Below are 11,248 nucleotides of genomic sequence, written 5' to 3' on the forward strand. Positions count from 1 at the left end.
CCATCATCTAGTATAGACCTTTTTTTTTAACCTCAGCAAGGGCTATTGAAATAGTTTTCTATCTGGTCTCCTTGCCTTTTGTCATGAATCATTCCAGTTCATCCTTCACACGGTCACGGAAATTATTTTTCCTAAAGTAAGTATCTAACCATATCCCCACCCAGACTCAATAAATTCCAATGGCTATATAAACTACATAAACTCCTCTATCTGAGGATAGTGAGTCACCTAGTCCTTTCCTACCTTAACAGTACCTCTTACATATTATTCACGCCACACATTGGATGAGCTCTCCACCAGTAATCCCTTACCTCTTGTCACATATCCAGACAATCTTTCTGGCTCGTTAATTTTTAATGATTTTTTTACTCCACTTTTATTTCTTCTCTTTAACATGGCTTTGCTTACTTATACCAACATGAACTTGTCCATCACCTTCTGGGTAACATTCATTTAAAAATATTTAGACACTGTGGTGTCTATAGTCTATAGAACTAGTGTAGTTCTATGACAAGATTCCAAGTTCAAGGGGTCCTCCAGATAGTATTCTTTATGGCTGATATCATGTTGATTTGCTCTGGAACATCAGAGCCTCCTGAATGAGATCCATTACTACCAAAGAAGAATTTATTCTTTACCCACTTGGTTCATCCTGTGTGGAAAATGAGGCCATCTTATTGTCTAGACCAGTGGTGTCAAACTCAGATAGAAACTATCCCTGTCATTGACTTGGAAATCACAAATTAACAATATCTCTGTTGTACCGTATCTGGACTTATTTTGTTAAACATTTCCCAATTATATGGTTTTTTTCATCTTGTTCCATTACATGTAGAAACAACTTTTCACAATTGTTTTCTGACATTTTGCCATTCAAATTCACTCCTTCCTTCTCACCCTCCCTGAGGTGGTAAATGGTCTGATGTAGGTTATACCAATACGTTTATGTAATACATATTTCCATATTCCTCATTTCATGAAAGAAGGCATATATCATAAATACAACAAAAACTCCTGAAGGAAATATAGTGAAAATGACATGTTTTGATCTGCAATCAAACTCCAAGAGTTCCTTCTTTGACTGTGTTTAACATCATGGATGCTTGATCTAGAAATAAAGAATGACACCATAAAGAAATTAGGGGTACACAGAAAAGTTTACCTGTCAGACTTATGGATAAGGGAAGAATTTAGGACCAAGTAAGACAGAGAACATTACAAAAAAATGAAATAGATCATTTTAATTACATTAAATTACAAAGCTTTTGTACAAATAAAACCAATGCAACCAAGATGAGAAGGGAAACAACAAATTTTGGGGAAGTATCTATCATGAATCCCTTGGGATTATCCTGGAACCCTGCTCTGCTGCTGATGGTTCAGTCATTCACAGTTGGTCAGTGTACAATATTCCATGTTACCATATATCCACTATTCTCCTGGTTCTGCTCACTTCATTTTGCAGCAGTTCACAGAAGTCTTTCCAATACATTTTTTTTTTTAACCGTTACCTTCCGTCTTGGAGTCAATACTGTGTATTGGCTCCAAGGCAGAAGAGTGGTAAGGGTAGGCAATGGGGGTCAAGTGACTTGCCCAGGGTCACACAGCTGGGAAGTGTCTGAGGCCAGATTTGAACCTAGGACCTCCTGTCTCTAGGCCTGGCTCTCAATCCACTGAGCTACCCAGCTGCCCCTTTCCAATACATTTTAACGTGGTTCCCTGCACTCATTTGGAAGCCTTGAGTTTGACACCTTTGGTAGTGTAGATTATGAGATATGGTTAGAAAGACAATCTCGGGATGTCATCCATGAGTATATGTACATGTGTGTAAATGTGTGTGTGTTCAAGTACACATATATATGGAAAATATATATAGAGAGATGCTGAGATGGACAACTTTGATGGCTCATCCATATGTATAATTATATACATACACACATATATGTATACAGATACATGTATATGCACATGCATACTGATATAAACACTATATAAATGCACACAAATGCACATACTTTGCAATGAGACTTCTGGGACACCCTTTATAAGTATATGTGTGTATATCCTTGGATACATATATGTGTATATTTTCATGAATATATTCACATACGCATATCCAGCAGAACTACAAATGGACAGTGATTTGGGCTCAGAATTGAATAGGAGGAAGAGAACCAGCCGAATTGCCATCTGGAACTCGACGAGGTGTTTTGGTTTTGGTTTGTTTTTTTAACAACCTAAAAATTCTCCCTGATACCGAAGCTCATCTTTTTAATACCAAAAGTCTGCCAGGATAAATTGTTGTTATTTTTATATTATCTTACATGTATTCTTAAATTGGCCACTTTCTTGTAAAAAGTTTTGCTCTTGAAGAAGTGAGTTATTATGGATTGGATTGGGGATGGTGTTAAGATTTTGTTGTTGCTCTTTCTTTTTTATATTACTTTTACTTTCCAATGACTTGGAAAACCTTGAAGTGCTATATAAATGTTGCCTACGATTTATTATTTGATTATTTAAAAATATATTCAAGCAAAACAACCCATCAATCAGCAAGCATTTATTAAGTGCCCACTCTGTGCCAGGCACTGGAACAAATCAACACAGTGGCCAGGTCCGAAATAAATGTCTGTTTTACGTGTTTGGAGCCTGTGACCTCTCTGTGTAAAGGTGTGCCTTAATGAAGTTGTCTTATCGAGGCCATCGGAAGACTAGACTTTTTAGTCAATCTAGTTGTTGTTGTTGTTGCTGTTGTTGAAGTTCTCTTATTTGTCATTGGTCTTAAATATCTACCCCAAAGCATCTGCAAGTGTTCATTAAATCCTTCTGAATTCTGTTTCCAAAGAAGCCCGAGTACTCCATTTCTGTGAAATTGTTGAAGTTGTTGAAAAGTCTGCTTCATGCCTGTCCTGAAGGCAAAGCTCTAGAGTGGTTCTGCTGAGATGTTGCCACTTTGGCAGTCATCTACAACCATCATTTCCCTCCCTCCCTTGTATGGGATATCCCATGAGCTCATTTTCAATAACTGCCTTGAGCCCTCATGATTGAAGGTGCTCAATCTAGTTTCTGAGAGCATAGGCAGCCATGTTACCATTGCTTCTAGCCTTTTCCCTATTGACAACCTTGCACCCCAACCCTTTCCACCTCCATTATGGCAAAGCTGCCAACCATAGAAAGTCAACAGTGTCGGAGGATCCAAAGGAATACAAGGCATGGGGACAACTCCACAAGCATTCCTGCAATACACGTAGGCTTCCATCGAGTTTCATCATCCTTCTCCCAAACTATCTTGGGGTTCCTAAAAGCCTTTTCAGCCTGCCGGAGTGCTTCATGTGACCTTTCACCAGCTTTTTTTTTTTTAACCTATCCTTCTGCCTTGGCTTGGGCTATTTTGTTTTTCAAAAGTCTCCATTAATGATTAACGTCCCATAAGGTTTAAATAGACTTTAGTTATTCTGAGAATCTCAGCATAAGAAGTGCCACCAAGGCTGATTGTTTTGACTTGACCTTGCTGAGATAGGATTGGGTCAAACCATGCTGAGGCTCATGGGGGCTATTGACAGCCTGGAGTCTTACCAGTTAACTTGTGCGGGGCTTTTTTTTTCTTTCTTCCTTTGCCCTTGGTTGCTGTTAAAGGCGAGGTAAAGTCCTCATAGTTTTAAAAGAGAACTTTCTTGATTTTAAAAGTTAATTGGGGAAAAAATACATTATGCTAGAACAAACTCTAAACATAAGCTCAAATGTGGATAGGATGGGCTTGGGCTCCTTCCTACCATTTTCCTACTTTTTCAGAGAGAATTCCCATTTGGCATTCTTCACTCCTCTGTGAACTTGTACAAATCTAGAAGAGCATGAATCTCCAAGGACAAAACTTCAAGATTCCTCTGTCTGTGGGTTTTGGTTTTTGTTTTTCTACCATTAACAGGTCAAGACAAAAGTATAAGCTGAGCTGAATTTTTCATGCTCCAAATTAGCGAAATGGGCAAAGTCCCTTTGTACCCAGAAGTTGACCCACTATCAGGGCTGATTTCCTGCTCAGAAAAGGTCCCAGACGCTTGTCACATCTCAGCTCAGCAGTTCTAGCAAAGCTAATGACTGTGCCCCAGCTCAAAGTTGGGCAGAGATGAGGAACTGCCACACCAGGGGCAAGTCCTCCAAACTAGACCCCAGAGGGGGCAGCAGTAAGTGGTTTGTATATCTGGTGGGGGAAGAGAGAAGGGCAGGGATCCAGGACACTCCTGTGAAGCTGTTGCTGGTGGGGAAAGAAAGAGCCCACTCTGGTTGTCATAGAATAATTGCCTAATTTAACTAATTATCCCTGATAACTAGGTGTTAATTTTGTTTGTTTTCAAGCAGCTAGACTGTAAGTGCTGCAGATGCTTTCTAAATGTGACATCCTGGGACGGAGTTAAACCTCTGAAGTAGGCAATGATGATAGACCCCGAATCATCAATCACTGAATATACAATCAATGTATATTGTCAATATACAAATATATTCATCCATATCATACTTGTGTGTATATAAATATAAGGAGGCAGGTGGCTCAATGAATGAAGTATTGGGCCTCGAGTCAGGAAGACTTGTGTTCAAATCCAACAAGGGACAAATCTCCTTTGTAAGCCACACCAAGAGAAAGAGGACGTAAGTGTTGAATTTCAGTTATCAGAGAGTTTCTTAAAGTCAGTTTGAGGAGGGAGGGGGCACCTCCCTATGCCTTGAAGGTCTACCACAAAAGGAGGCAGCATGGCATAGCAGATAGAATTCTGGCTAATCTCTCAAAGAGGGGAAGCACAAATGGAAACTGGTTTCGAGTTCTTGCATGTGAGGACCTGGTATCTACAGGTTATAAATAGATTTCCACCTGCTGGTTTGGAACACCTGCTGCAGAGATTGGAAAGTTTTCTTGATACTTACTTTTGCAGTTAAATATGCAGCTATATTCTATATGGTTTTTTTCTAAATAAAGTAAATGAATAATAAGAAATGAAATTATTGTTTCTCCAGCCACAGGAAGATAACTTATTGTCTTGCCCCTAGAGTGGGAGGGCATTTTCCTTGATATGAATGAGGTTGTTTTTTTTTTTTTTTTTTTTTTATCAAAATGTCAATGGTGGTGTCACATCCATTGCTATTTTGAGGAAGGTACATGTGAGTATGGTTTAGAAAATTAGAAGGCACACTAAGATAGAAATGATGACTAAGAGTGAGAGGAAAGAGAGCAGAAAAGATGGTTCAATGGATAGATTTTTGGGTTTGGATTCAAGAAGACCTGAGTTAAAATCCCAGCTTTGCCATTTTCTATTGTCAAGTCAATTATCCTCCCTGGGTCTCAGTTCCCTCATTTCCAAAGTGATTTCATTGGACTAGATGCCACCTGAGATCCTTCCTAATTCAAAGTTTATAATTCTAAAAAGTGTTCCTGAAGCTTCCCTATCTTCCCTGAACAGCTGCCTTCCTTGCTTGTTCCTAAGCCTATTACTATATCAAGCTCCTAGAGGACATACTTCAACAGCACTGTTAAATTAAATTGAAATGTTGAATTGGATTGGACTGACTTGAATTAAATCCAGTTCTTTGACAAACGACAAATACATTTGCAAGAGAAAACAAATCATTTCTCTTCTACTTACAAAGGTCCTACAGGTGATGCCCAGGAGCAATTCGCAGTTCTTTCTTACTTTGTGAAAGTCATACTCTTCAACTAAAAAAAACTCCTTAAGTCATCATTACTTGAGCAAAAAGAGCAAAAGTACAATCATGCAACTCTCATCCTAAAAATATAATGGTCCCATAACTAGGTCTATATCCCAGAGAGACAAAAAACAAAACAAAACAAAAAAAAAAAGGAAAAGAACCTATTGAACCTATTTATACAAAAATATTTATAACAGCTCTTTTTGTGGTAGAAAAGATTTGGAAATTGAGATGATGTCCATCAATCGGGGAGTGGCTGAACAAGTTGTGTATGTGACAATTATGGAATACTATTATGTTATAAGAAATGACAAGCAGGATGATTTCAGAAAAATCTTGAAAGACTTAAATGAACTGATGTTAAGTGAAGTAAGCAGAACCTGAAAAAATTGTATATAGTGACAATATTTGTTTTTATTTTATTTTAAAAATATTTTCCATGTTTACATGATTTGTTTTCTTTCCTTCCCCTTTTGCCTCCCCCCTCTCAGAGGTGACAAGCAATTCCACTGGATTGTACAAATGTTATCACTTGATATCTATTTCCATATTATTTATTTTTGCTATAGAGCCACCTTTTAAAGCCTAAACCCCAAATCACCCACCCATATATACAAGTGATAAGTGATGTCGTATGTTTTTCTTTAGCGTTTCTACTCCCATAGTTCTTTCTCACAATGTGGAAAACATTCTTTCCCATAAGTCCTTCAGGAGTGTTCTGGATTATTGACAGCAATATTTCTTGATGAACAACTGTGAATGGCCTAGTTATTCTCAGCAATACAGTGATCCAAGACAATCCCGGAGACTTATAGTGAAAAATAACTTCTGTCCTCTGAGAAAGAACTAGAGTTTGAAAGTGGACTGAAATGTACTTTATTTAATTTTCTTTATTCTTCCTTTTTTTTTTCACTTGAGAACTCTTCCACAAAATGATGCATATGGAAAAATGTTTAATGTGATTACACATATAAAATCTATATCAGACTGCTTGCTGTCTGAGGGAGGGAGAATAGTAATAGAGAGGCAGTGAGAGTGGAACTGAAAAAAAGAGAGAACTTGGAACTTGAAACTTTAAGAAAATGAATATTAAAAATTGTTTTAACATGTATTAGAGAAAAAAACAAAATATTATTTTTAAAATGCAATACCAAGAATCTAGTAATGACAATGTGAAGAGAAATTTTATATAGAGATATGTGTATATATATTCCCATTTCAAGAGACTATACTTAAAATATGGCTATAGTACAGGTGTTCAAAAATGCAAAAATATGCTTCAAAATCTGAATGAGGAAATTTATAATACATATTGCCATATACAGTATTCTAAAAATGTATTCCAGATAATCCATTCATTCATTTAGTCTGTCAAAATGTATTATACAAGCATTCTCTGCTCAAACTTTATTTCTCTGAAAACATATGCTAGATCCAAAATAAGGCAAGAAATGAGGCTCATGTGTACAAGAAATAGTTATAGTACCTTTTTTTGTTATGTCAAAGAACTGTATAATAAGGTGATACCCATCAATTAGGGAATTGTCTTCTGCTATGGTTCCTATAAAATCCCTGATCTTGGCCACTTGGATGGTCCCAAGGTATGTGCCTACTGCCTGGTCTAGTCTCCCTGAGCAGTAACCTACTGGGGGCCTTGTCCCTCTCTATGACTCCTTGACTAGCCAGGCCTGAGATCTTATTAGCTTCAGGCCCAATTTACTGGAGATACGTCTGGTTTATGGATCCGTGGCAAGTCCAGTGGAAATGCGAGTTAGCTATGGCGGGGGGTGTTGAAGGGGTGAATGGTAAAGTAAAAACATGACTTATGTAACCATGGAAAATTTTTCTAAAAATAAAAATTATAAAATAAAAAAAGAAAGGATTATGAATGAAACTAATTATATTGAAGTATAATTATCAAAATCTATTTTTTTAATTCAAAGATATTTTCTTTTTTCAGTTACATGTAATCATTTTCAACATATGTTTTTCCAAAATCCTATGATACAAACCATCACCTTCCTTCCCTTTCTTCCCCCAACTTGGAGATAATAAACAATTTGATCTAGAACATATATGTATTATCAAACAAAGCATACTTCCATTATTTGTCATCATAATATGATATATATATTATAAATATATATATATATATATATTTTTTTTTTNAGTCCAGTGGAAATGCGAGTTAGCTATGGCGGGGGGTGTTGAAGGGGTGAATGGTAAAGTAAAAACATGACTTATGTAACCATGGAAAATTTTTCTAAAAATAAAAATTATAAAATAAAAAAAGAAAGGATTATGAATGAAACTAATTATATTGAAGTATAATTATCAAAATCTATTTTTTTAATTCAAAGATATTTTCTTTTTTCAGTTACATGTAATCATTTTCAACATATGTTTTTCCAAAATCCTATGATACAAACCATCACCTTCCTTCCCTTTCTTCCCCCAACTTGGAGATAATAAACAATTTGATCTAGAACATATATGTATTATCAAACAAAGCATACTTCCATTATTTGTCATCATAATATGATATATATATTATAAATATATATATATATATATATATTTTTTTTTTAAAGCAGCCCCAGATCCCAGGTTAAGAGAAGACAAGTGTGTTTGGTTATTTGGGTCACAATGGCTAAGAGTGCCCGAGGGTGGTGATCCATGGTCCTGAAGTATGGTGGCAAAAATGAAGACTTTATTTACATTCTGTCTTAGAATTGATCCTAAGTATCAATTCGAGGCAGGAGAGAATTAAGGGAAAGGCAATTGGGGTTAAGTAACTTGCCCAGAGTCACACACCTTGGAGGTGTCTAAGGTCAAATCTGAAACCAGGACCTCTCACCTCCAGACCTGGCTCTCTATCCACTGAGCCACCTACCTGCCCCTGGAAATGAAGGTTTTTACCTAAGAAGAATAGGTGAGTAAACTTAGGAGCTACTCATTCTGGGCTGAGAAACGTATTTAATAATACCTATCGGTGTCTGGTACTTGATAAACAGATTAGTTATTAAGTGTTTATTAAAGAACTTTATGTGTCTTTTCGATTCCCTGCAGTCTTCATTTGATATTTTTACAGGTTATTCTTTGTCCTTGGCAATAAATCCTAGCCGAGAGCACTTGTGGTTTGGAATGTGCAACCAAAAGGAGAAGAAGGAAAAACAAGAGTAGGTGATGGAGCCAAGGGAATTCGTCTCTGGGACTATGGTGGCAGCAGCCACCATATCAAGAGAGATACAGATCATTAGGAATTAGCATTCTAGATTATTGCACTGAGGGAGACAAGAAGTTAGGTGACCAGGAAGGTCGGTGGCTCAAGAAGTTAGACCTGTTATCTTAAGGAGAAGAAATCACCCCTGGGAGCAGGGGACAGTTTTCTAAGGGGATCCGATTTCTCAAGGAGTTGGGATTCTCTGGAGGACCAGGGTTTAGGAGAATGAGAAGGAGGTGAAAGAAGAAGAGAGCAAAGAGAAATCGAGAGGGGGAGAAGGAAGAGAAAGAGGTGAAGAAGGAAAAGGATCTGATCAGGTTTAGAGGAGGCATTAGACATCTATTCTGAGTCTTTTATAGGAGGAAGAGGAAAGAAGAATTCATTAGCACTAGGTAGAGTGGGAGAGAGAGAGTGCTAGACTTGGCTGACTTCAAATTCTAGTTTTTCTATTGACTAACTTTTTGGGTGATCAGGGGCCAAAATGGCCTTTCTGAGTCTGGGTTTCTTCATCTATAAAATGAAAGCCATAATGTTGGCTCTACTTCCTTTATGGGGTTGTTATGAGGAATACAATAGCTCTGGGGTGGATTTGTACTGTCGCTGTTATTGGAAGCAACTTCTCTACCATTATAATTTTTTTTAACCCTTTACCTTCTGTCTTAGAACCAAAGTAAATATCAGTTCTAAGGCAGAAGAATGCTAAGGGCTAGACCAGTGTCCAGTGTCTGAGGACAGATTTGAACCCAGGACCTCCTATCTCCAGGTCTGGCTCTCTATCCATTGAGCTATCTACCTCTTCTTCTACCATTATAATCTTAAGCAAGGGTTCTTAACTCAGGGTTGGTGAACTTTTAAAAAATATACTTTGATAACTATGTGAATTAAATATTGATATAATCAATATAATTGACTTCCTTTGTGATCCTATGCATTTTATTTTATGCACTTAAAACCATTATTCTGAGAAGAGATTCATAGGCTTCACCAGAAAGACCAGGGGGTACAAGTCCCAAAAAAGGTTCAGGATTTCTTTATTAAAGAGTCATAGCATTGAGGTAAAGTGATTTGCTCAGGATCACATGGAAAGTCTGTGTTAGAAGCAGAACTGGAACTTCAGTTTGTAGGGGCAGCCGGATCACTCACGGAATAGGGAACCAGACCTAGAGAGAGGAGGTCCTGAGTTCAAATTGGATCCCAGACATGTCCTAGCTATGTGACCTTGGGTAAGTCATTTACCCCCAGTTTCCTAGCCCTCATCACTCCTTGGAACAAATACATAGCATTGATTCTAAGCCCGACGGTAAGGATTTTTTTTTAAAAAACCACTCAAGTTTGCCTCTTGCACCACCTATTTTGCCATAATGCCTTTTGTGATGAGGAAACTACTCTGTAAAGGTGAGTTCTATTTCAGCTTTTCAATTTTGTTGCTGAATATTGAAGAGTTCCAGAAACTATTTTTAATTATAAAGTAATGTTGTTTTATTTCTAGGTATCTATACGCATATGTATGTCAAACTTTTTTTAAAGTTATAAACCGTACTAACCTCTAGCTTATTCCAGTTGTCCACACTGGTCTTGTATTTTCATAGTGAATATCTGTATTTTAAGGTCTTATCCATTACACATGGAAAATCCTGGCTCTGAGAGTTCTCTGAATAATTCCTTATAGCTCTAAAATTAGCCACTAGGCTAAACACTTGTTCCCAAGAAGACAGAATGTCTCACTAGCCTGTGAGGTTTCTTTTTAAAAAATGAGTAACTGGATAGGGGGGTATCTGAGTGGCTCAGTGGATAGAGAGGATCAGGCCTAGAGATGGGAAGTCCTGGGTTCAAATCTGGCCTCAGACACTTCCTAGCTAGGTGACCCTGGACAAGTCACTTAACCCCCATTGCCTGGGCCCTTACCGCTTTTCTGCCTTGGAACCGATATCTAGTATTGATCCCAAGACGGAAAGTAAGGTTTTTTAAAAAGGGGGAGAGGGAAAAGTAAGCATGAGAGGCAATAGACTACAAAAGGAAAAAACAACAAAACACTAGACCAAGAGCTAATGAACCCTAACTCTTATTGTCCAGGTGACTTGAGGCAAGTGGTCTAATTTCAGACTCCGTTTCCTTATCTCTAAAATGAGGAGGCTGGTCTAGATAAGCTCTAAGGCCCTTCTTTACTCTAAATCTGTGTGATCCTTCTTTGTATGGCTTCAAAAAAAAAGGAGATAAATGTCCCATCTTTTCCCCAGCTTTTGTGGTTCTTTCCAGGCTCAACTTTCTAATGAGAAAAAAAAGAACCAAAACATTTTCTAACAACCTACCAAGTAATCTAATAACTAA

The sequence above is a fragment of the Gracilinanus agilis genome, chromosome 6, assembly GCF_016433145.1.
Source record: "Gracilinanus agilis isolate LMUSP501 chromosome 6, AgileGrace, whole genome shotgun sequence".
NCBI classification, from domain to species: Eukaryota; Metazoa; Chordata; class Mammalia; order Didelphimorphia; family Didelphidae; genus Gracilinanus; species Gracilinanus agilis.